Raw genomic sequence first — 26,039 nt, 5'->3', positions numbered from 1 at the left:
CAGAAGTCCTGTGCCTGGACGCTCCAACAGGGGCCAGACACAAGCAGAAGCAGAAGCAGCAGAAGCAGCAGCAGCACCACCTTTTGTTTTTTGGCTGCAGCAGCAGCAAGGCCCACAGGGCTGGCTAGCTGGCTAGCCAGCAAGCAGGTAGCAATGAAAGTAGGAATCTTTCTTTTTAACCCTGTAAGGGGGTGGTGCACTGTACCCGAAGATACTGCCATATCGGGTCAATGCATAGGGCGACGGAAGCAAGCTTTGAAATCGGCCCCCGTTCTCAAAAATCCATTTAATATATGGTCCCCAGATAGGGGACGTATCAGATATTAAACTGATAAGAACAGATACTACACTTGATCTTAGCCAAAAGGCCGAGAAGCGATAACCGTGAAAGGGGCGGGCCCAACAAGGTCCCCTTCATGGGCACTATCACTGCTTGCTGTCAGGGAGGCTGCCAGACAATTTTCCATGCACACTCTGGGCTGGGGGGCAGTCAACCACCAGTACACACAGCAGAACCTAAACCCATACCATTATTGCTAAGCAGCAAGACAGGGGCCCATTGCACTCCCACGGGGCCTTTTTAAATGCAATCCATAACCCGGATTTGCCAGGAACCCTTCTTACTCCTCCTACTTGCATGTGACACTGGGCTTAGGATCTGCATAGGAAACACACACACAAGCACACACCTACCTTTGTTGCCTGCAGATGCCTCCTTGGCTGTCCCCAAACGGTATCAAACCAACACCCACGGGAAGCTGTAAGCATAGAGGACATGCCTGCACCCCATTGGACTTACCTGTGTGGGTTAAATCCGGGTTATTTGACAACCTATGGCGGTGATGGTTCTGCTCAGGCAGAGCAGTGCTGATGCTCCTCATAAAGCTGTCGCTGCTGTGAAGGTTCTAGGTGACATCACAAATCCCTATGGTTACATACACAACAAAGCTGGGTTGTTGTTGTTTACACTCTGCAAGGCCTGTGGAAGTGAGTGACATCATAGCACTGTAGTTCTGAGGGTTCAAGATGGATGCAACAATCTCCTGTTGCTTCTATGAAGGCCGTAATAGACGACATCACCAAACAGCTCCATAGTCACATACACAGCAAAGGAGAGATGTTGTTTACACCTAGTGATGTCAGTGGTATTGAGTGACATCACAGCACAGTGCTAAGGCTCCTGGGCCTGGACACAGCAGCGGCTGCAATATCTCAACGGAGAATACGTTTATATCTATGTGTGTGTGTGCGCATATATATATATATATATATATATATATATATATATATATATATATATATTTCTCCGCCGAAATCACTTTTAAACCCATTTCCACCTTTTTTTCCCTTCTCTTCCTCTTACTTTTTTTTCACGTTTTTTTACGTTTTTCTCCTTTTCGCCTCTTTTCTGGGCGTATTATTCTTCTTTTTCTTCTTTTTTTCGTCTAATGCATACCCCATCAGTGCAGCAATGCTTATTCAATACCGCCAGCAGATGGAGACACTGGGGGATAATTTTCTAAGGATTTATACTGATTTTTCCTGTCTGAATTTGTCGCACAGAAAGTTGCAGGCCAAATATGTGTGACATTTCTGCGACTTTAGCTTCTAGAGCATTTTTACAACATTATACATAGGTGCTGAATACATAAAAAGCGACTGTTCAGCGACAGACAAGTCGCATCGGCTGAAAGTAGGCCAGAATGTCAGTCCATGTTGGAGCAGGTTTAGATACAGTCTAAAGCATAGATCTCAAAGTCTGTGCACAGAATTTAGCAAGGGCCTCGCACCTTCTGATGCATCAGGTAGGTGCACAATAGCATAGCCTAACCCTCTGTACTTTGGTCTATATTGATGCGGGACATAGACAGCCAGCTGATGACCAATCCATTAGTGCAATGGATGGCTGGAAGCATTTGTCTTTGCCTTTGCAATACCACAGAAGCAATGCATGGTCAATGTACAGCAATGACACACCTGTGTGAACAGCCAGGAGACCCCCCCCCCCCCCCCCCCATGTTATGTTACATAGTTACATAGTTAGTACGGTCGAAAAAAGACATATGTCCATCAAGTTCAACCAGGGAATTAAGGGGTAGGGGTGTGGCGCGATATTGGGGAAGGGATGAGATTTTATATTTCTTCATAAGCATTAATCTTATTTTGTCAATTAGGAACATTCAGCACCCACCCGCTATCAAGGCAGCTGCCTATCATGTCATGCCCTACCTGCACAGGTGTGCTGGCTACTCAAATGATCCAATTAAGGAGGCCATTTAGTCAGCAGCAGCAGAAGTCCTGTCCCTGGACGCTCCAACAGGGGCCAGACACAAGCAGAAGCAGAAGCAGCAGAAGCAGCAGCAGCACCACCTTTTGTTTTTTGGCTGCAGCAGCAGCAAGGCCCACAGGGCTGGCTAGCTGGCTAGCCAGCAAGCAGGTAGCAATGAAAGTAGGAATCTTTCTTTTTAACCCTGTAAGGGGGTGGTGCACTGTACCCGAAGATACTGCCATATCGGGTCAATGCATAGGGCGACGGAAGCAAGCTTCGAAATCGGCCCCCGTTCTCAAAAATCCATTTAATATATGGTCCCCAGATAGGGGACGTATCAGATATTAAACTGATAAGAACAGATACTACACTTGATCTTAGCCAAAAGGCCGAGAAGCGATAACCGTGAAAGGGGCGGGCCCAACAAGGTCCCCTTCATGGGCACTATCACTGCTTGCTGTCAGGGAGGCTGCCAGACAATTTTCCATGCACACTCTGGGCTGGGGGGCAGTCAACCACCAGTACACACAGCAGAACCTAAACCCATACCATTATTGCTAAGCAGCAAGACAGGGGCCCATTGCACTCCCACGGGGCCTTTTTAAATGCAATCCATAACCCGGATTTGCCAGGAACCCTTCTTACTCCTCCTACTTGCATGTGACACTGGGCTTAGGATCTGCATAGGAAACACACACACAAGCACACACCTACCTTTGTTGCCTGCAGATGCCTCCTTGGCTGTCCCCAAACGGTATCAAACCAACACCCACGGGAAGCTGTAAGCATAGAGGACATGCCTGCACCCCATTGGACTTACCTGTGTGGGTTAAATCCGGGTTATTTGACAACCTATGGCGGTGATGGTTCTGCTCAGGCAGAGCAGTGCTGATGCTCCTCATAAAGCTGTCGCTGCTGTGAAGGTTCTAGGTGACATCACAAATCCCTATGGTTACATACACAACAAAGCTGGGTTGTTGTTGTTTACACTCTGCAAGGCCTGTGGAAGTGAGTGACATCATAGCACTGTAGTTCTGAGGGTTCAAGATGGATGCAACAATCTCCTGTTGCTTCTATGAAGGCCGTAATAGACGACATCACCAAACAGCTCCATAGTCACATACACAGCAAAGGAGAGATGTTGTTTACACCTAGTGATGTCAGTGGTATTGAGTGACATCACAGCACAGTGCTAAGGCTCCTGGGCCTGGACACAGCAGCGGCTGTAATATCTCAACGGAGAATACGTTTATATCTATGTGTGTGTGTGCGCATATATATATATATATATATATATATATATATATATATATATATTTCTCCGCCGAAATCACTTTTAAACCCATTTCCACCTTTTTTTCCCTTCTCTTCCTCTTACTTTTTTTTCACGTTTTTTTTACGTTTTTCTCCTTTTCGCCTCTTTTCTGGGCGTATTATTCTTCTTTTTCTTCTTTTTTTTCGTCTAATGCATACCCCATCAGTGCAGCAATGCTTATTCAATACCGCCAGCAGATGGAGACACTGGGGGATAATTTTCTAAGGATTTATACTGATTTTTCCTGTCTGAATTTGTCGCACAGAAAGTTGCAGGCCAAATATGTGTGACATTTCTGCGACTTTAGCTTCTAGAGCATTTTTACAACATTATACATAGGTGCTGAATACATAAAAAGCGACTGTTCAGCGACAGACAAGTCGCATCGGCTGAAAGTAGGCCAGAATGTCAGTCCATGTTGGAGCAGGTTTAGATACAGTCTAAAGCATAGATCTCAAAGTCTGTGCACAGAATTTAGCAAGGGCCTCGCACCTTCTGATGCATCAGGTAGGTGCACAATAGCATAGCCTAACCCTCTGTACTTTGGTCTATATTGATGCGGGACATAGACAGCCAGCTGATGACCAATCCATTAGTGCAATGGATGGCTGGAAGCATTTGTCTTTGCCATTGCAATACCACAGAAGCAATGCATGGTCAATGTACAGCAATGACACACCTGTGTGAACAGCCAGGAGACCCCCCCCCCCCCCCATGTTATGTTACATAGTTACATAGTTAGTACGGTCGAAAAAAGACATATGTCCATCAAGTTCAACCAGGGAATTAAGGGGTAGGGGTGTGGCGCGATATTGGGGAAGGGATGAGATTTTATATTTCTTCATAAGCATTAATCTTATTTTGTCAATTAGGAACATTCAGCACCCACCCGCTATCAAGGCAGCTGCCTATCATGTCATGCCCTACCTGCACAGGTGTGCTGGCTACTCAAATGATCCAATTAAGGAGGCCATTTAGTCAGCAGCAGCAGAAGTCCTGTGCCTGGACGCTCCAACAGGGGCCAGACACAAGCAGAAGCAGAAGCAGCAGAAGCAGCAGCAGCACCACCTTTTGTTTTTTGGCTGCAGCAGCAGCAAGGCCCACAGGGCTGGCTAGCTGGCTAGCCAGCAAGCAGGTAGCAATGAAAGTAGGAATCTTTCTTTTTAACCCTGTAAGGGGGTGGTGCACTGTACCCGAAGATACTGCCATATCGGGTCAATGCATAGGGCGACGGAAGCAAGCTTCGAAATCGGCCCCCGTTCTCAAAAATCCATTTAATATATGGTCCCCAGATAGGGGACGTATCAGATATTAAACTGATAAGAACAGATACTACACTTGATCTTAGCCAAAAGGCCGAGAAGCGATAACCGTGAAAGGGGCGGGCCCAACAAGGTCCCCTTCATGGGCACTATCACTGCTTGCTGTCAGGGAGGCTGCCAGACAATTTTCCATGCACACTCTGGGCTGGGGGGCAGTCAACCACCAGTACACACAGCAGAACCTAAACCCATACCATTATTGCTAAGCAGCAAGACAGGGGCCCATTGCACTCCCACGGGGCCTTTTTAAATGCAATCCATAACCCGGATTTGCCAGGAACCCTTCTTACTCCTCCTACTTGCATGTGACACTGGGCTTAGGATCTGCATAGGAAACACACACACAAGCACACACCTACCTTTGTTGCCTGCAGATGCCTCCTTGGCTGTCCCCAAACGGTATCAAACCAACACCCACGGGAAGCTGTAAGCATAGAGGACATGCCTGCACCCCATTGGACTTACCTGTGTGGGTTAAATCCGGGTTATTTGACAACCTATGGCGGTGATGGTTCTGCTCAGGCAGAGCAGTGCTGATGCTCCTCATAAAGCTGTCGCTGCTGTGAAGGTTCTAGGTGACATCACAAATCCCTATGGTTACATACACAACAAAGCTGGGTTGTTGTTGTTTACACTCTGCAAGGCCTGTGGAAGTGAGTGACATCATAGCACTGTAGTTCTGAGGGTTCAAGATGGATGCAACAATCTCCTGTTGCTTCTATGAAGGCCGTAATAGACGACATCACCAAACAGCTCCATAGTCACATACACAGCAAAGGAGAGATGTTGTTTACACCTAGTGATGTCAGTGGTATTGAGTGACATCACAGCACAGTGCTAAGGCTCCTGGGCCTGGACACAGCAGCGGCTGCAATATCTCAACGGAGAATACGTTTATATCTATGTGTGTGTGTGCGCATATATATATATATATATATATATATATATATATATATATATATATTTCTCCGCCGAAATCACTTTTAAACCCATTTCCACCTTTTTTTCCCTTCTCTTCCTCTTACTTTTTTTTCACGTTTTTTTACGTTTTTCTCCTTTTCGCCTCTTTTCTGGGCGTATTATTCTTCTTTTTCTTCTTTTTTTTCGTCTAATGCATACCCCATCAGTGCAGCAATGCTTATTCAATACCGCCAGCAGATGGAGACACTGGGGGATAATTTTCTAAGGATTTATACTGATTTTTCCTGTCTGAATTTGTCGCACAGAAAGTTGCAGGCCAAATATGTGTGACATTTCTGCGACTTTAGCTTCTAGAGCATTTTTACAACATTATACATAGGTGCTGAATACATAAAAAGCGACTGTTCAGCGACAGACAAGTCGCATCGGCTGAAAGTAGGCCAGAATGTCAGTCCATGTTGGAGCAGGTTTAGATACAGTCTAAAGCATAGATCTCAAAGTCTGTGCACAGAATTTAGCAAGGGCCTCGCACCTTCTGATGCATCAGGTAGGTGCACAATAGCATAGCCTAACCCTCTGTACTTTGGTCTATATTGATGCGGGACATAGACAGCCAGCTGATGACCAATCCATTAGTGCAATGGATGGCTGGAAGCATTTGTCTTTGCCTTTGCAATACCACAGAAGCAATGCATGGTCAATGTACAGCAATGACACACCTGTGTGAACAGCCAGGAGACCCCCCCCCCCCCCCATGTTATGTTACATAGTTACATAGTTAGTACGGTCGAAAAAAGACATATGTCCATCAAGTTCAACCAGGGAATTAAGGGGTAGGGGTGTGGCGCGATATTGGGGAAGGGATGAGATTTTATATTTCTTCATAAGCATTAATCTTATTTTGTCAATTAGGAACATTCAGCACCCACCCGCTATCAAGGCAGCTGCCTATCATGTCATGCCCTACCTGCACAGGTGTGCTGGCTACTCAAATGATCCAATTAAGGAGGCCATTTAGTCAGCAGCAGCAGAAGTCCTGTGCCTGGACGCTCCAACAGGGGCCAGACACAAGCAGAAGCAGAAGCAGCAGAAGCAGCAGCAGCACCACCTTTTGTTTTTTGGCTGCAGCAGCAGCAAGGCCCACAGGGCTGGCTAGCTGGCTAGCCAGCAAGCAGGTAGCAATGAAAGTAGGAATCTTTCTTTTTAACCCTGTAAGGGGGTGGTGCACTGTACCCGAAGATACTGCCATATCGGGTCAATGCATAGGGCGACGGAAGCAAGCTTCGAAATCGGCCCCCGTTCTCAAAAATCCATTTAATATATGGTCCCCAGATAGGGGACGTATCAGATATTAAACTGATAAGAACAGATACTACACTTGATCTTAGCCAAAAGGCCGAGAAGCGATAACCGTGAAAGGGGCGGGCCCAACAAGGTCCCCTTCATGGGCACTATCACTGCTTGCTGTCAGGGAGGCTGCCAGACAATTTTCCATGCACACTCTGGGCTGGGGGGCAGTCAACCACCAGTACACACAGCAGAACCTAAACCCATACCATTATTGCTAAGCAGCAAGACAGGGGCCCATTGCACTCCCACGGGGCCTTTTTAAATGCAATCCATAACCCGGATTTGCCAGGAACCCTTCTTACTCCTCCTACTTGCATGTGACACTGGGCTTAGGATCTGCATAGGAAACACACACACAAGCACACACCTACCTTTGTTGCCTGCAGATGCCTCCTTGGCTGTCCCCAAACGGTATCAAACCAACACCCACGGGAAGCTGTAAGCATAGAGGACATGCCTGCACCCCATTGGACTTACCTGTGTGGGTTAAATCCGGGTTATTTGACAACCTATGGCGGTGATGGTTCTGCTCAGGCAGAGCAGTGCTGATGCTCCTCATAAAGCTGTCGCTGCTGTGAAGGTTCTAGGTGACATCACAAATCCCTATGGTTACATACACAACAAAGCTGGGTTGTTGTTGTTTACACTCTGCAAGGCCTGTGGAAGTGAGTGACATCATAGCACTGTAGTTCTGAGGGTTCAAGATGGATGCAACAATCTCCTGTTGCTTCTATGAAGGCCGTAATAGACGACATCACCAAACAGCTCCATAGTCACATACACAGCAAAGGAGAGATGTTGTTTACACCTAGTGATGTCAGTGGTATTGAGTGACATCACAGCACAGTGCTAAGGCTCCTGGGCCTGGACACAGCAGCGGCTGCAATATCTCAACGGAGAATACGTTTATATCTATGTGTGTGTGTGCGCATATATATATATATATATATATATATATATATATATATATATATATATTTCTCCGCCGAAATCACTTTTAAACCCATTTCCACCTTTTTTTCCCTTCTCTTCCTCTTACTTTTTTTTCACGTTTTTTTACGTTTTTCTCCTTTTCGCCTCTTTTCTGGGCGTATTATTCTTCTTTTTCTTCTTTTTTTTCGTCTAATGCATACCCCATCAGTGCAGCAATGCTTATTCAATACCGCCAGCAGATGGAGACACTGGGGGATAATTTTCTAAGGATTTATACTGATTTTTCCTGTCTGAATTTGTCGCACAGAAAGTTGCAGGCCAAATATGTGTGAAATTTCTGCGACTTTAGCTTCTAGAGCATTTTTACAACATTATACATAGGTGCTGAATACATAAAAAGCGACTGTTCAGCGACAGACAAGTCGCATCGGCTGAAAGTAGGCCAGAATGTCAGTCCATGTTGGAGCAGGTTTAGATACAGTCTAAAGCATAGATCTCAAAGTCTGTGCACAGAATTTAGCAAGGGCCTCGCACCTTCTGATGCATCAGGTAGGTGCACAATAGCATAGCCTAACCCTCTGTACTTTGGTCTATATTGATGCGGGACATAGACAGCCAGCTGATGACCAATCCATTAGTGCAATGGATGGCTGGAAGCATTTGTCTTTGCCTTTGCAATACCACAGAAGCAATGCATGGTCAATGTACAGCAATGACACACCTGTGTGAACAGCCAGGAGACCCCCCCCCCCCCCCCCCCATGTTATGTTACATAGTTACATAGTTAGTACGGTCGAAAAAAGACATATGTCCATCAAGTTCAACCAGGGAATTAAGGGGTAGGGGTGTGGCGCGATATTGGGGAAGGGATGAGATTTTATATTTCTTCATAAGCATTAATCTTATTTTGTCAATTAGGAACATTCAGCACCCACCCGCTATCAAGGCAGCTGCCTATCATGTCATGCCCTACCTGCACAGGTGTGCTGGCTACTCAAATGATCCAATTAAGGAGGCCATTTAGTCAGCAGCAGCAGAAGTCCTGTGCCTGGACGCTCCAACAGGGGCCAGACACAAGCAGAAGCAGAAGCAGCAGAAGCAGCAGCAGCACCACCTTTTGTTTTTTGGCTGCAGCAGCAGCAAGGCCCACAGGGCTGGCTAGCTGGCTAGCCAGCAAGCAGGTAGCAATGAAAGTAGGAATCTTTCTTTTTAACCCTGTAAGGGGGTGGTGCACTGTACCCGAAGATACTGCCATATCGGGTCAATGCATAGGGCGACGGAAGCAAGCTTCGAAATCGGCCCCCGTTCTCAAAAATCCATTTAATATATGGTCCCCAGATAGGGGACGTATCAGATATTAAACTGATAAGAACAGATACTACACTTGATCTTAGCCAAAAGGCCGAGAAGCGATAACCGTGAAAGGGGCGGGCCCAACAAGGTCCCCTTCATGGGCACTATCACTGCTTGCTGTCAGGGAGGCTGCCAGACAATTTTCCATGCACACTCTGGGCTGGGGGGCAGTCAACCACCAGTACACACAGCAGAACCTAAACCCATACCATTATTGCTAAGCAGCAAGACAGGGGCCCATTGCACTCCCACGGGGCCTTTTTAAATGCAATCCATAACCCGGATTTGCCAGGAACCCTTCTTACTCCTCCTACTTGCATGTGACACTGGGCTTAGGATCTGCATAGGAAACACACACACAAGCACACACCTACCTTTGTTGCCTGCAGATGCCTCCTTGGCTGTCCCCAAACGGTATCAAACCAACACCCACGGGAAGCTGTAAGCATAGAGGACATGCCTGCACCCCATTGGACTTACCTGTGTGGGTTAAATCCGGGTTATTTGACAACCTATGGCGGTGATGGTTCTGCTCAGGCAGAGCAGTGCTGATGCTCCTCATAAAGCTGTCGCTGCTGTGAAGGTTCTAGGTGACATCACAAATCCCTATGGTTACATACACAACAAAGCTGGGTTGTTGTTGTTTACACTCTGCAAGGCCTGTGGAAGTGAGTGACATCATAGCACTGTAGTTCTGAGGGTTCAAGATGGATGCAACAATCTCCTGTTGCTTCTATGAAGGCCGTAATAGACGACATCACCAAACAGCTCCATAGTCACATACACAGCAAAGGAGAGATGTTGTTTACACCTAGTGATGTCAGTGGTATTGAGTGACATCACAGCACAGTGCTAAGGCTCCTGGGCCTGGACACAGCAGCGGCTGCAATATCTCAACGGAGAATACGTTTATATCTATGTGTGTGTGTGCGCATATATATATATATATATATATATATATATATATATATATATATATATATATATTTCTCCGCCGAAATCACTTTTAAACCCATTTCCACCTTTTTTTCCCTTCTCTTCCTCTTACTTTTTTTTCACGTTTTTTTACGTTTTTCTCCTTTTCGCCTCTTTTCTGGGCGTATTATTCTTCTTTTTCTTCTTTTTTTTCGTCTAATGCATACCCCATCAGTGCAGCAATGCTTATTCAATACCGCCAGCAGATGGAGACACTGGGGGATAATTTTCTAAGGATTTATACTGATTTTTCCTGTCTGAATTTGTCGCACAGAAAGTTGCAGGCCAAATATGTGTGACATTTCTGCGACTTTAGCTTCTAGAGCATTTTTACAACATTATACATAGGTGCTGAATACATAAAAAGCGACTGTTCAGCGACAGACAAGTCGCATCGGCTGAAAGTAGGCCAGAATGTCAGTCCATGTTGGAGCAGGTTTAGATACAGTCTAAAGCATAGATCTCAAAGTCTGTGCACAGAATTTAGCAAGGGCCTCGCACCTTCTGATGCATCAGGTAGGTGCACAATAGCATAGCCTAACCCTCTGTACTTTGGTCTATATTGATGCGGGACATAGACAGCCAGCTGATGACCAATCCATTAGTGCAATGGATGGCTGGAAGCATTTGTCTTTGCCTTTGCAATACCACAGAAGCAATGCATGGTCAATGTACAGCAATGACACACCTGTGTGAACAGCCAGGAGACCCCCCCCCCCATGTTATGTTACATAGTTACATAGTTAGTACGGTCGAAAAAAGACATATGTCCATCAAGTTCAACCAGGGAATTAAGGGGTAGGGGTGTGGCGCGATATTGGGGAAGGGATGAGATTTTATATTTCTTCATAAGCATTAATCTTATTTTGTCAATTAGGAACATTCAGCACCCACCCGCTATCAAGGCAGCTGCCTATCATGTCATGCCCTACCTGCACAGGTGTGCTGGCTACTCAAATGATCCAATTAAGGAGGCCATTTAGTCAGCAGCAGCAGAAGTCCTGTGCCTGGACGCTCCAACAGGGGCCAGACACAAGCAGAAGCAGAAGCAGCAGAAGCAGCAGCAGCACCACCTTTTGTTTTTTGGCTGCAGCAGCAGCAAGGCCCACAGGGCTGGCTAGCTGGCTAGCCAGCAAGCAGGTAGCAATGAAAGTAGGAATCTTTCTTTTTAACCCTGTAAGGGGGTGGTGCACTGTACCCGAAGATACTGCCATATCGGGTCAATGCATAGGGCGACGGAAGCAAGCTTCGAAATCGGCCCCCGTTCTCAAAAATCCATTTAATATATGGTCCCCAGATAGGGGACGTATCAGATATTAAACTGATAAGAACAGATACTACACTTGATCTTAGCCAAAAGGCCGAGAAGCGATAACCGTGAAAGGGGCGGGCCCAACAAGGTCCCCTTCATGGGCACTATCACTGCTTGCTGTCAGGGAGGCTGCCAGACAATTTTCCATGCACACTCTGGGCTGGGGGGCAGTCAACCACCAGTACACACAGCAGAACCTAAACCCATACCATTATTGCTAAGCAGCAAGACAGGGGCCCATTGCACTCCCACGGGGCCTTTTTAAATGCAATCCATAACCCGGATTTGCCAGGAACCCTTCTTACTCCTCCTACTTGCATGTGACACTGGGCTTAGGATCTGCATAGGAAACACACACACAAGCACACACCTACCTTTGTTGCCTGCAGATGCCTCCTTGGCTGTCCCCAAACGGTATCAAACCAACACCCACGGGAAGCTGTAAGCATAGAGGACATGCCTGCACCCCATTGGACTTACCTGTGTGGGTTAAATCCGGGTTATTTGACAACCTATGGCGGTGATGGTTCTGCTCAGGCAGAGCAGTGCTGATGCTCCTCATAAAGCTGTCGCTGCTGTGAAGGTTCTAGGTGACATCACAAATCCCTATGGTTACATACACAACAAAGCTGGGTTGTTGTTGTTTACACTCTGCAAGGCCTGTGGAAGTGAGTGACATCATAGCACTGTAGTTCTGAGGGTTCAAGATGGATGCAACAATCTCCTGTTGCTTCTATGAAGGCCGTAATAGACGACATCACCAAACAGCTCCATAGTCACATACACAGCAAAGGAGAGATGTTGTTTACACCTAGTGATGTCAGTGGTATTGAGTGACATCACAGCACAGTGCTAAGGCTCCTGGGCCTGGACACAGAAGCGGCTGCAATATCTCAACGGAGAATACGTTTATATCTATGTGTGTGTGTGCGCATATATATATATATATATATATATATATATATATATATATTTCTCCGCCGAAATCACTTTTAAACCCATTTCCACCTTTTTTTCCCTTCTCTTCCTCTTACTTTTTTTTCACGTTTTTTTACGTTTTTCTCCTTTTCGCCTCTTTTCTGGGCGTATTATTCTTCTTTTTCTTCTTTTTTTTCGTCTAATGCATACCCCATCAGTGCAGCAATGCTTATTCAATACCGCCAGCAGATGGAGACACTGGGGGATAATTTTCTAAGGATTTATACTGATTTTTCCTGTCTGAATTTGTCGCACAGAAAGTTGCAGGCCAAATATGTGTGACATTTCTGCGACTTTAGCTTCTAGAGCATTTTTACAACATTATACATAGGTGCTGAATACATAAAAAGCGACTGTTCAGCGACAGACAAGTCGCATCGGCTGAAAGTAGGCCAGAATGTCAGTCCATGTTGGAGCAGGTTTAGATACAGTCTAAAGCATAGATCTCAAAGTCTGTGCACAGAATTTAGCAAGGGCCTCGCACCTTCTGATGCATCAGGTAGGTGCACAATAGCATAGCCTAACCCTCTGTACTTTGGTCTATATTGATGCGGGACATAGACAGCCAGCTGATGACCAATCCATTAGTGCAATGGATGGCTGGAAGCATTTGTCTTTGCCTTTGCAATACCACAGAAGCAATGCATGGTCAATGTACAGCAATGACACACCTGTGTGAACAGCCAGGAGACCCCCCCCCCCCCCCCCCATGTTATGTTACATAGTTACATAGTTAGTACGGTCGAAAAAAGACATATGTCCATCAAGTTCAACCAGGGAATTAAGGGGTAGGGGTGTGGCGCGATATTGGGGAAGGGATGAGATTTTATATTTCTTCATAAGCATTAATCTTATTTTGTCAATTAGGAACATTCAGCACCCACCCGCTATCAAGGCAGCTGCCTATCATGTCATGCCCTACCTGCACAGGTGTGCTGGCTACTCAAATGATCCAATTAAGGAGGCCATTTAGTCAGCAGCAGCAGAAGTCCTGTGCCTGGACGCTCCAACAGGGGCCAGACACAAGCAGAAGCAGAAGCAGCAGAAGCAGCAGCAGCACCACCTTTTGTTTTTTGGCTGCAGCAGCAGCAAGGCCCACAGGGCTGGCTAGCTGGCTAGCCAGCAAGCAGGTAGCAATGAAAGTAGGAATCTTTCTTTTTAACCCTGTAAGGGGGTGGTGCACTGTACCCGAAGATACTGCCATATCGGGTCAATGCATAGGGCGACGGAAGCAAGCTTCGAAATCGGCCCCCGTTCTCAAAAATCCATTTAATATATGGTCCCCAGATAGGGGACGTATCAGATATTAAACTGATAAGAACAGATACTACACTTGATCTTAGCCAAAAGGCCGAGAAGCGATAACCGTGAAAGGGGCGGGCCCAACAAGGTCCCCTTCATGGGCACTATCACTGCTTGCTGTCAGGGAGGCTGCCAGACAATTTTCCATGCACACTCTGGGCTGGGGGGCAGTCAACCACCAGTACACACAGCAGAACCTAAACCCATACCATTATTGCTAAGCAGCAAGACAGGGGCCCATTGCACTCCCACGGGGCCTTTTTAAATGCAATCCATAACCCGGATTTGCCAGGAACCCTTCTTACTCCTCCTACTTGCATGTGACACTGGGCTTAGGATCTGCATAGGAAACACACACACAAGCACACACCTACCTTTGTTGCCTGCAGATGCCTCCTTGGCTGTCCCCAAACGGTATCAAACCAACACCCACGGGAAGCTGTAAGCATAGAGGACATGCCTGCACCCCATTGGACTTACCTGTGTGGGTTAAATCCGGGTTATTTGACAACCTATGGCGGTGATGGTTCTGCTCAGGCAGAGCAGTGCTGATGCTCCTCATAAAGCTGTCGCTGCTGTGAAGGTTCTAGGTGACATCACAAATCCCTATGGTTACATACACAACAAAGCTGGGTTGTTGTTGTTTACACTCTGCAAGGCCTGTGGAAGTGAGTGACATCATAGCACTGTAGTTCTGAGGGTTCAAGATGGATGCAACAATCTCCTGTTGCTTCTATGAAGGCCGTAATAGACGACATCACCAAACAGCTCCATAGTCACATACACAGCAAAGGAGAGATGTTGTTTACACCTAGTGATGTCAGTGGTATTGAGTGACATCACAGCACAGTGCTAAGGCTCCTGGGCCTGAACACAGCAGCGGCTGCAATATCTCAACGGAGAATACGTTTATATCTATGTGTGTGTGTGCGCATATATATATATATATATATATATATATATATATATATATATATATATTTCTCCGCCGAAATCACTTTTAAACCCATTTCCACCTTTTTTTCCCTTCTCTTCCTCTTACTTTTTTTTCACGTTTTTTTACGTTTTTCTCCTTTTCGCCTCTTTTCTGGGCGTATTATTCTTCTTTTTCTTCTTTTTTTTCGTCTAATGCATACCCCATCAGTGCAGCAATGCTTATTCAATACCGCCAGCAGATGGAGACACTGGGGGATAATTTTCTAAGGATTTATACTGATTTTTCCTGTCTGAATTTGTCGCACAGAAAGTTGCAGGCCAAATATGTGTGACATTTCTGCGACTTTAGCTTCTAGAGCATTTTTACAACATTATACATAGGTGCTGAATACATAAAAAGCGACTGTTCAGCGACAGACAAGTCGCATCGGCTGAAAGTAGGCCAGAATGTCAGTCCATGTTGGAGCAGGTTTAGATACAGTCTAAAGCATAGATCTCAAAGTCTGTGCACAGAATTTAGCAAGGGCCTCGCACCTTCTGATGCATCAGGTAGGTGCACAATAGCATAGCCTAACCCTCTGTACTTTGGTCTATATTGATGCGGGACATAGACAGCCAGCTGATGACCAATCCATTAGTGCAATGGATGGCTGGAAGCATTTGTCTTTGCCTTTGCAATACCACAGAAGCAATGCATGGTCAATGTACAGCAATGACACACCTGTGTGAACAGCCAGGAGACCCCCCCCCCCCCCCCCCATGTTATGTTACATAGTTACATAGTTAGTACGGTCGAAAAAAGACATATGTCCATCAAGTTCAACCAGGGAATTAAGGGGTAGGGGTGTGGCGCGATATTGGGGAAGGGATGAGATTTTATATTTCTTCATAAGCATTAATCTTATTTTGTCAATTAGGAACATTCAGCACCCACCCGCTATCAAGGCAGCTGCCTATCATGTCATGCCCTACCTGCACAGGTGTGCTGGCTACTCAAATGATCCAATTAAGGAGGCCATTTAGTCAGCAGCAGCAGAAGTCCTGTGCCTGGACGCTCCAACAGGGGCCAGACACAAGCAGAAGCAGCAGAAGCAGCAGCAGCACCACCTTTTGTTTTTTGGCTGCAGCAGCAGCAAGGCCCACAGGGCTGGCTAGCTGGCTAGCCAGCAAGCAGGTAGCAATGAAAGTAGGAATCTTTCTTTTTAACCCTGTAAGGGGGTGGTGCACTGTACCCGAAGATACTGCCATATCGGGTCAATGCATAGGGCAACGGAAGCAAGCTTCGAAATCGGCCCCCGTTCTCAAAAATCCATTTAATATATGGTCCCCAGATAGGGGACGTATCAGATATTAAACTGATAAGAACAGATACTACACTTGATCTTAGCCAAAAGGCCGAGAAGCGATAACCGTGAAAGGGGCGGGCCCAACAAGGTCCCCTTCATGGGCACTATCACTGCTTGCTGTCAGGGAGGCTGCCAGACAATTTTCCATGCACACTCTGGGCTGGGGGGCAGTCAACCACCAGTACACACAGCAGAACCTAAACCCATACCATTATTGCTAAGCAGCAAGACAGGGGCCCATTGCACTCCCACGGGGCCTTTTTAAATGCAATCCATAACCCGGATTTGCCAGGAACCCTTCTTACTCCTCCTACTTGCATGTGACACTGGGCTTAGGATCTGCATAGGAAACACACACACAAGCACACACCTACCTTTGTTGCCTGCAGATGCCTCCTTGGCTGTCCCCAAACGGTATCAAACCAACACCCACGGGAAGCTGTAAGCATAGAGGACATGCCTGCACCCCATTGGACTTACCTGTGTGGGTTAAATCCGGGTTATTTGACAACCTATGGCGGTGATGGTTCTGCTCAGGCAGAGCAGTGCTGATGCTCCTCATAAAGCTGTCGCTGCTGTGAAGGTTCTAGGTGACATCACAAATCCCTATGGTTACATACACAACAAAGCTGGGTTGTTGTTGTTTACACTCTGCAAGGCCTGTGGAAGTGAGTGACATCATAGCACTGTAGTTCTGAGGGTTCTAGATGGATGCAACAATCTCCTGTTGCTTCTATGAAGGCCGTAATAGACGACATCACCAAACAGCTCCATAGTCACATACACAGCAAAGGAGAGATGTTGTTTACACCTAGTGATGTCAGTGGTATTGAGTGACATCACAGCACAGTGCTAAGGCTCCTGGGCCTGGACACAGCAGCGGCTGCAATATCTCAACGGAGAATACGTTTATATCTATGTGTGTGTGTGCGCGTATATATATATATATATATATAATATATATATATATATATATTTCTCCGCCGAAATCGCTTTTAAACCCATTTCCACCTTTTTTTCCCTTCTCTTCCTCTTACTTTTTTTTCACGTTTTTTTACGTTTTTCTCCTTTTCGCCTCTTTTCTGGGCGTATTATTCTTCTTTTTCTTCTTTTTTTTCGTCTAATGCATACCCCATCAGTGCAGCAATGCTTATTCAATACCGCCAGCAGATGGAGACACTGGGGGATAATTTTCTAAGGATTTATACTGATTTTTCCTGTCTGAATTTGTCGCACAGAAAGTTGCAGGCCAAATATGTGTGACATTTCTGCGACTTTAGCTTCTAGAGCATTTTTACAACATTATACATAGGTGCTGAATACATAAAAAGCGACTGTTCAGCGACAGACAAGTCGCATCGGCTGAAAGTAGGCCAGAATGTCAGTCCATGTTGGAGCAGGTTTAGATACAGTCTAAAGCATAGATCTCAAAGTCTGTGCACAGAATTTAGCAAGGGCCTCGCACCTTCTGATGCATCAGGTAGGTGCACAATAGCATAGCCTAACCCTCTGTACTTTGGTCTATATTGATGCGGGACATAGACAGCCAGCTGATGACCAATCCATTAGTGCAATGGATGGCTGGAAGCATTTGTCTTTGCCTTTGCAATACCACAGAAGCAATGCATGGTCAATGTACAGCAATGACACACCTGTGTGAACAGCCAGGAGACCCCCCCCCCATGTTATGTTACATAGTTACATAGTTAGTACGGTCGAAAAAAGACATATGTCCATCAAGTTCAACCAGGGAATTAAGGGGTAGGGGTGTGGCGCGATATTGGGGAAGGGATGAGATTTTATATTTCTTCATAAGCATTAATCTTATTTTGTCAATTAGGAACATTCAGCACCCACCCGCTATCAAGGCAGCTGCCTATCATGTCATGCCCTACCTGCACAGGTGTGCTGGCTACTCAAATGATCCAATTAAGGAGGCCATTTAGTCAGCAGCAGCAGAAGTCCTGTGCCTGGACGCTCCAACAGGGGCCAGACACAAGCAGAAGCAGAAGCAGCAGAAGCAGCAGCAGCACCACCTTTTGTTTTTTGGCTGCAGCAGCAGCAAGGCCCACAGGGCTGGCTAGCTGGCTAGCCAGCAAGCAGGTAGCAATGAAAGTAGGAATCTTTCTTTTTAACCCTGTAAGGGGGTGGTGCACTGTACCCGAAGATACTGCCATATCGGGTCAATGCATAGGGCGACGGAAGCAAGCTTCGAAATCGGCCCCCGTTCTCAAAAATCCATTTAATATATGGTCCCCAGATAGGGGACATATCAGATATTAAACTGATAAGAACAGATACTACACTTGATCTTAGCCAAAAGGCCGAGAAGCGATAACCGTGAAAGGGGCGGGCCCAACAAGGTCCCCTTCATGGGCACTATCACTGCTTGCTGTCAGGGAGGCTGCCAGACAATTTTCCATGCACACTCTGGGCTGGGGGGCAGTCAACCACCAGTACACACAGCAGAACCTAAACCCATACCATTATTGCTAAGCAGCAAGACAGGGGCCCATTGCACTCCCACGGGGCCTTTTTAAATGCAATCCATAACCCGGATTTGCCAGGAACCCTTCTTACTCCTCCTACTTGCATGTGACACTGGGCTTAGGATCTGCATAGGAAACACACACACAAGCACACACCTACCTTTGTTGCCTGCAGATGCCTCCTTGGCTGTCCCCAAACGGTATCAAACCAACACCCACGGGAAGCTGTAAGCATAGAGGACATGCCTGCACCCCATTGGACTTACCTGTGTGGGTTAAATCCGGGTTATTTGACAACCTATGGCGGTGATGGTTCTGCTCAGGCAGAGCAGTGCTGATGCTCCTCATAAAGCTGTCGCTGCTGTGAAGGTTCTAGGTGACATCACAAATCCCTATGGTTACATACACAACAAAGCTGGGTTGTTGTTGTTTACACTCTGCAAGGCCTGTGGAAGTGAGTGACATCATAGCACTGTAGTTCTGAGGGTTCAAGATGGATGCAACAATCTCCTGTTGCTTCTATGAAGGCCGTAATAGACGACATCACCAAACAGCTCCATAGTCACATACACAGCAAAGGAGAGATGTTGTTTACACCTAGTGATGTCAGTGGTATTGAGTGACATCACAGCACAGTGCTAAGGCTCCTGGGCCTGGACACAGCAGCGGCTGCAATATCTCAACGGAGAATACGTTTATATCTATGTGTGTGTGTGCGCATATATATATATATATATATATATATATATATATATATATATATATTTCTCCGCCGAAATCACTTTTAAACCCATTTCCACCTTTTTTTCCCTTCTCTTCCTCTTACTTTTTTTCACGTTTTTTTACGTTTTTCTCCTTTTCGCCTCTTTTCTGGGCGTATTATTCTTCTTTTTCTTCTTTTTTTTCGTCTAATGCATACCCCATCAGTGCAGCAATGCTTATTCAATACCGCCAGCAGATGGAGACACTGGGGGATAATTTTCTAAGGATTTATACTGATTTTTCCTGTCTGAATTTGTCGCACAGAAAGTTGCAGGCCAAATATGTGTGACATTTCTGCGACTTTAGCTTCTAGAGCATTTTTACAACATTATACATAGGTGCTGAATACATAAAAAGCGACTGTTCAGCGACAGACAAGTCGCATCGGCTGAAAGTAGGCCAGAATGTCAGTCCATGTTGGAGCAGGTTTAGATACAGTCTAAAGCATAGATCTCAAAGTCTGTGCACAGAATTTAGCAAGGGCCTCGCACCTTCTGATGCATCAGGTAGGTGCACAATAGCATAGCCTAACCCTCTGTACTTTGGTCTATATTGATGCGGGACATAGACAGCCAGCTGATGACCAATCCATTAGTGCAATGGATGGCTGGAAGCATTTGTCTTTGCCTTTGCAATACCACAGAAGCAATGCATGGTCAATGTACAGCAATGACACACCTGTGTGAACAGCCAGGAGACCCCCCCCCCCCCCCCCCCATGTTATGTTACATAGTTACATAGTTAGTACGGTCGAAAAAAGACATATGTCCATCAAGTTCAACCAGGGAATTAAGGGGTAGGGGTGTGGCGCGATATTGGGGAAGGGATGAGATTTTATATTTCTTCATAAGCATTAATCTTATTTTGTCAATTAGGAACATTCAGCACCCACCCGCTATCAAGGCAGCTGCCTATCATGTCATGCCCTACCTGCACAGGTGTGCTGGCTACTCAAATGATCCAATTAAGGAGGCCATTTAGTCAGCAACAGCAGAAGTCCTGTGCCTGGACGCTCCAACAGGGGCCAGACACAAGCAGAAGCAGAAGCAGCAGAAGCAGCAGCAGCACCACCTTTTGTTTTTTGGCTGCAGCAGCAGCAAGGCCCACAGGGCTGGCTAGCTGGCTAGCCAGCAAGCAGGTAGCAATGAAAGTAGGAATCTTTCTTTTTAACCCTGTAAGGGGGTGGTGCACTGTACCCGAAGATACTGCCATATCGGGTCAATGCATAGGGCGACGGAAGCAAGCTTCGAAATCGGCCCCCGTTCTCAAAAATCCATTTAATATATGGTCCCCAGATAGGGGACGTATCAGATATTAAACTGATAAGAACAGATACTACACTTGATCTTAGCCAAAAGGCCGAGAAGCGATAACCGTGAAAGGGGCGGGCCCAACAAGGTCCCCTTCATGGGCACTATCACTGCTTGCTGTCAGGGAGGCTGCCAGACAATTTTCCATGCACACTCTGGGCTGGGGGGCAGTCAACCACCAGTACACACAGCAGAACCTAAACCCATACCATTATTGCTAAGCAGCAAGACAGGGGCCCATTGCACTCCCACGGGGCCTTTTTAAATGCAATCCATAACCCGGATTTGCCAGGAACCCTTCTTACTCCTCCTACTTGCATGTGACACTGGGCTTAGGATCTGCATAGGAAACACACACACAAGCACACACCTACCTTTGTTGCCTGCAGATGCCTCCTTGGCTGTCCCCAAACGGTATCAAACCAACACCCACGGGAAGCTGTAAGCATAGAGGACATGCCTGCACCCCATTGGACTTACCTGTGTGGGTTAAATCCGGGTTATTTGACAACCTATGGCGGTGATGGTTCTGCTCAGGCAGAGCAGTGCTGATGCTCCTCATAAAGCTGTCGCTGCTGTGAAGGTTCTAGGTGACATCACAAATCCCTATGGTTACATACACAACAAAGCTGGGTTGTTGTTGTTTACACTCTGCAAGGCCTGTGGAAGTGAGTGACATCATAGCACTGTAGTTCTGAGGGTTCAAGATGGATGCAACAATCTCCTGTTGCTTCTATGAAGGCCGTAATAGACGACATCACCAAACAGCTCCATAGTCACATACACAGCAAAGGAGAGATGTTGTTTACACCTAGTGATGTCAGTGGTATTGAGTGACATCACAGCACAGTGCTAAGGCTCCTGGGCCTGGACACAGCAGCGGCTGCAATATCTCAACGGAGAATACGTTTATATCTATGTGTGTGTGTGCGCATATATATATATATATATATATATATATATATATATATATATTTCTCCGCCGAAATCACTTTTAAACCCATTTCCACCTTTTTTTCCCTTCTCTTCCTCTTACTTTTTTTCACGTTTTTTTACGTTTTTCTCCTTTTCACCTCTTTTCTGGGCGTATTATTCTTCTTTTTCTTCTTTTTTTTCGTCTAATGCATACCCCATCAGTGCAGCAATGCTTATTCAATACCGCCAGCAGATGGAGACACTGGGGGATAATTTTCTAAGGATTTATACTGATTTTTCCTGTCTGAATTTGTCGCACAGAAAGTTGCAGGCCAAATATGTGTGACATTTCTGCGACTTTAGCTTCTAGAGCATTTTTACAACATTATACATAGGTGCTGAATACATAAAAAGCGACTGTTCAGCGACAGACAAGTCGCATCGGCTGAAAGTAGGCCAGAATGTCAGTCCATGTTGGAGCAGGTTTAGATACAGTCTAAAGCATAGATCTCAAAGTCTGTGCACAGAATTTAGCAAGGGCCTCGCACCTTCTGATGCATCAGGTAGGTGCACAATAGCATAGCCTAACCCTCTGTACTTTGGTCTATATTGATGCGGGACATAGACAGCCAGCTGATGACCAATCCATTAGTGCAATGGATGGCTGGAAGCATTTGTCTTTGCCTTTGCAATACCACAGAAGCAATGCATGGTCAATGTACAGCAATGACACACCTGTGTGAACAGCCAGGAGACCCCCCCCCCCCCCCCCCCCATGTTATGTTACATAGTTACATAGTTAGTACGGTCGAAAAAAGACATATGTCCATCAAGTTCAACCAGGGAATTAAGGGGTAGGGGTGTGGCGCGATATTGGGGAAGGGATGAGATTTTATATTTCTTCATAAGCATTAATCTTATTTTGTCAATTAGGAACATTCAGCACCCACCCGCTATCAAGGCAGCTGCCTATCATGTCATGCCCTACCTGCACAGGTGTGCTGGCTACTCAAATGATCCAATTAAGGAGGCCATTTAGTCAGCAGCAGCAGAAGTCCTGTGCCTGGACGCTCCAACAGGGGCCAGACACAAGCAGAAGCAGAAGCAGCAGAAGCAGCAGCAGAAGCAGCAGCAGCACCACCTTTTGTTTTTTGGCTGCAGCAGCAGCAAGGCCCACAGGGCTGGCTAGCTGGCTAGCCAGCAAGCAGGTAGCAATGAAAGTAGGAATCTTTCTTTTTAACCCTGTAAGGGGGTGGTGCACTGTACCCGAAGATACTGCCATATCGGGTCAATGCATAGGGCGACGGAAGCAAGCTTCGAAATCGGCCCCCGTTCTCAAAAATCCATTTAATATATGGTCCCCAGATAGGGGACGTATCAGATATTAAACTGATAAGAACAGATACTACACTTGATCTTAGCCAAAAGGCCGAGAAGCGATAACCGTGAAAGGGGCGGGCCCAACAAGGTCCCCTTCATGGGCACTATCACTGCTTGCTGTCAGGGAGGCTGCCAGACAATTTTCCATGCACACTCTGGGCTGGGGGGCAGTCAACCACCAGTACACACAGCAGAACCTAAACCCATACCATTATTGCTAAGCAGCAAGACAGGGGCCCATTGCACTCCCACGGGGCCTTTTTAAATGCAATCCATAACCCGGATTTGCCAGGAACCCTTCTTACTCCTCCTACTTGCATGTGACACTGGGCTTAGGATCTGCATAGGAAACACACACACAAGCACACACCTACCTTTGTTGCCTGCAGATGCCTCCTTGGCTGTCCCCAAACGGTATCAAACCAACACCCACGGGAAGCTGTAAGCATAGAGGACATGCCTGCACCCCATTGGACTTACCTGTGTGGGTTAAATCCGGGTTATTTGACAACCTATGGCGGTGATGGTTCTGCTCAGGCAGAGCAGTGCTGATGCTCCTCATAAAGCTGTCGCTGCTGTGAAGGTTCTAGGTGACATCACAAATCCCTATGGTTACATACACAACAAAGCTGGGTTGTTGTTGTTTACACTCTGCAAGGCCTGTGGAAGTGAGTGACATCATAGCACTGTAGTTCTGAGGGTTCTAGATGGATGCAACAATCTCCTGTTGCTTCTATGAAGGCCGTAATAGACGACATCACCAAACAGCTCCATAGTCACATACACAGCAAAGGAGAGATGTTGTTTACACCTAGTGATGTCAGTGGTATTGAGTGACATCACAGCACAGTGCTAAGGCTCCTGGGCCTGGACACAGCAGCGGCTGCAATATCTCAACGGAGAATACGTTTATATCTATGTGTGTGTGTGCGCATATATATATATATATATATATATATATATATATATATTTCTCCGCCGAAATCACTTTTAAACCCATTTCCACCTTTTTTTCCCTTCTCTTCCTCTTACTTTTTTTTCACGTTTTTTTACGTTTTTCTCCTTTTCGCCTCTTTTCTGGGCGTATTATTCTTCTTTTTCTTCTTTTTTTTCGTCTAATGCATACCCCATCAGTGCAGCAATGCTTATTCAATACCGCCAGCAGATGGAGACACTGGGGGATAATTTTCTAAGGATTTATACTGATTTTTCCTGTCTGAATTTGTCGCACAGAAAGTTGCAGGCCAAATATGTGTGACATTTCTGCGACTTTAGCTTCTAGAGCATTTTTACAACATTATACATAGGTGCTGAATACATAAAAAGCGACTGTTCAGCGACAGACAAGTCGCATCGGCTGAAAGTAGGCCAGAATGTCAGTCCATGTTGGAGCAGGTTTAGATACAGTCTAAAGCATAGATCTCAAAGTCTGTGCACAGAATTTAGCAAGGGCCTCGCACCTTCTGATGCATCAGGTAGGTGCACAATAGCATAGCCTAACCCTCTGTACTTTGGTCTATATTGATGCGGGACATAGACAGCCAGCTGATGACCAATCCATTAGTGCAATGGATGGCTGGAAGCATTTGTCTTTGCCTTTGCAATACCACAGAAGCAATGCATGGTCAATGTACAGCAATGACACACCTGTGTGAACAGCCAGGAGACCCCCCCCCCCCCCCCACATGTTATGTTACATAGTTACATAGTTAGTACGGTCGAAAAAAGACATATGTCCATCAAGTTCAACCAGGGAATTAAGGGGTAGGGGTGTGGCGCGATATTGGGGAAGGGATGAGATTTTATATTTCTTCATAAGCATTAATCTTATTTTGTCAATTAGGAACATTCAGCACCCACCCGCTATCAAGGCAGCTGCCTATCATGTCATGCCCTACCTGCACAGGTGTGCTGGCTACTCAAATGATCCAATTAAGGAGGCCATTTAGTCAGCAGCAGCAGAAGTCCTGTGCCTGGACGCTCCAACAGGGGCCAGACACAAGCAGAAGCAGAAGCAGCAGAAGCAGCACCACCTTTTGTTTTTTGGCTGCAGCAGCAGCAAGGCCCACAGGGCTGGCTAGCTGGCTAGCCAGCAAGCAGGTAGCAATGAAAGTAGGAATCTTTCTTTTTAACCCTGTAAGGGGGTGGTGCACTGTACCCGAAGATACTGCCATATCGGGTCAATGCATAGGGCGACGGAAGCAAGCTTCGAAATCGGCCCCCGTTCTCAAAAATCCATTTAATATATGGTCCCCAGATAGGGGACGTATCAGATATTAAACTGATAAGAACAGATACTACACTTGATCTTAGCCAAAAGGCCGAGAAGCGATAACCGTGAAAGGGGCGGGCCCAAAAAGGTCCCCTTCATGGGCACTATCACTGCTTGCTGTCAGGGAGGCTGCCAGACAATTTTCCATGCACACTCTGGGCTGGGGGGCAGTCAACCACCAGTACACACAGCAGAACCTAAACCCATACCATTATTGCTAAGCAGCAAGACAGGGGCCCATTGCACTCCCACGGGGCCTTTTTAAATGCAATCCATAACCCGGATTTGCCAGGAACCCTTCTTACTCCTCCTACTTGCATGTGACACTGGGCTTAGGATCTGCATAGGAAACACACACACAAGCACACACCTACCTTTGTTGCCTGCAGATGCCTCCTTGGCTGTCCCCAAACGGTATCAAACCAACACCCACGGGAAGCTGTAAGCATAGAGGACATGCCTGCACCCCATTGGACTTACCTGTGTGGGTTAAATCCGGGTTATTTGACAACCTATGGCGGTGATGGTTCTGCTCAGGCAGAGCAGTGCTGATGCTCCTCATAAAGCTGTCGCTGCTGTGAAGGTTCTAGGTGACATCA

At 46.3% G+C, this 26,039-nt stretch overlaps 12 non-coding genes across 12 annotated transcripts; all 12 read right to left on the bottom strand.

Moving 5' to 3' along the window:
* Positions 1–189: 189 nt before the first annotated feature.
* LOC130301716 (U2 spliceosomal RNA) lies at positions 190–380 on the bottom strand. Its single transcript, XR_008852070.1, has one exon. It is a non-coding gene; the product is annotated as a U2 spliceosomal RNA (small nuclear RNA).
* Positions 381–2,479: 2,099 nt separating this feature from the next.
* LOC130301687 (U2 spliceosomal RNA) lies at positions 2,480–2,670 on the bottom strand. The gene has a single exon (XR_008852041.1). It is a non-coding gene; the product is annotated as a U2 spliceosomal RNA (small nuclear RNA).
* Positions 2,671–4,761: 2,091 nt separating this feature from the next.
* On the bottom strand, positions 4,762–4,952 carry LOC130301686 (U2 spliceosomal RNA). The gene has a single exon (XR_008852040.1). It is a non-coding gene; the product is annotated as a U2 spliceosomal RNA (small nuclear RNA).
* A 2,092-nt stretch (positions 4,953–7,044) lies between these two features.
* Positions 7,045–7,235, bottom strand: LOC130301685 (U2 spliceosomal RNA). Its single transcript, XR_008852039.1, has one exon. It is a non-coding gene; the product is annotated as a U2 spliceosomal RNA (small nuclear RNA).
* Positions 7,236–9,333: 2,098 nt separating this feature from the next.
* On the bottom strand, positions 9,334–9,524 carry LOC130301684 (U2 spliceosomal RNA). Its single transcript, XR_008852038.1, has one exon. It is a non-coding gene; the product is annotated as a U2 spliceosomal RNA (small nuclear RNA).
* Positions 9,525–11,620: 2,096 nt separating this feature from the next.
* LOC130301683 (U2 spliceosomal RNA) lies at positions 11,621–11,811 on the bottom strand. Its single transcript, XR_008852037.1, has one exon. It is a non-coding gene; the product is annotated as a U2 spliceosomal RNA (small nuclear RNA).
* A 2,089-nt stretch (positions 11,812–13,900) lies between these two features.
* LOC130301682 (U2 spliceosomal RNA) lies at positions 13,901–14,091 on the bottom strand. The gene has a single exon (XR_008852036.1). It is a non-coding gene; the product is annotated as a U2 spliceosomal RNA (small nuclear RNA).
* Positions 14,092–16,182: 2,091 nt separating this feature from the next.
* On the bottom strand, positions 16,183–16,373 carry LOC130301712 (U2 spliceosomal RNA). Its single transcript, XR_008852066.1, has one exon. It is a non-coding gene; the product is annotated as a U2 spliceosomal RNA (small nuclear RNA).
* A 2,084-nt stretch (positions 16,374–18,457) lies between these two features.
* LOC130301669 (U2 spliceosomal RNA) lies at positions 18,458–18,648 on the bottom strand. The gene has a single exon (XR_008852024.1). It is a non-coding gene; the product is annotated as a U2 spliceosomal RNA (small nuclear RNA).
* Positions 18,649–20,743: 2,095 nt separating this feature from the next.
* On the bottom strand, positions 20,744–20,934 carry LOC130301680 (U2 spliceosomal RNA). Its single transcript, XR_008852034.1, has one exon. It is a non-coding gene; the product is annotated as a U2 spliceosomal RNA (small nuclear RNA).
* A 2,104-nt stretch (positions 20,935–23,038) lies between these two features.
* LOC130301679 (U2 spliceosomal RNA) lies at positions 23,039–23,229 on the bottom strand. Its single transcript, XR_008852033.1, has one exon. It is a non-coding gene; the product is annotated as a U2 spliceosomal RNA (small nuclear RNA).
* Positions 23,230–25,310: 2,081 nt separating this feature from the next.
* On the bottom strand, positions 25,311–25,501 carry LOC130301678 (U2 spliceosomal RNA). Its single transcript, XR_008852032.1, has one exon. It is a non-coding gene; the product is annotated as a U2 spliceosomal RNA (small nuclear RNA).
* Between the last annotated feature and the right edge of the window lie 538 nt (positions 25,502–26,039).

The sequence above is a fragment of the Hyla sarda genome, unplaced genomic scaffold (assembly GCF_029499605.1).
Source record: "Hyla sarda isolate aHylSar1 unplaced genomic scaffold, aHylSar1.hap1 scaffold_1133, whole genome shotgun sequence".
Classification (NCBI taxonomy): domain Eukaryota; kingdom Metazoa; phylum Chordata; class Amphibia; order Anura; family Hylidae; genus Hyla; species Hyla sarda.
The sequence above is the reverse complement of the archived record's forward strand: the minus strand, read 5'-3'. Positions and strand labels throughout refer to the sequence as shown.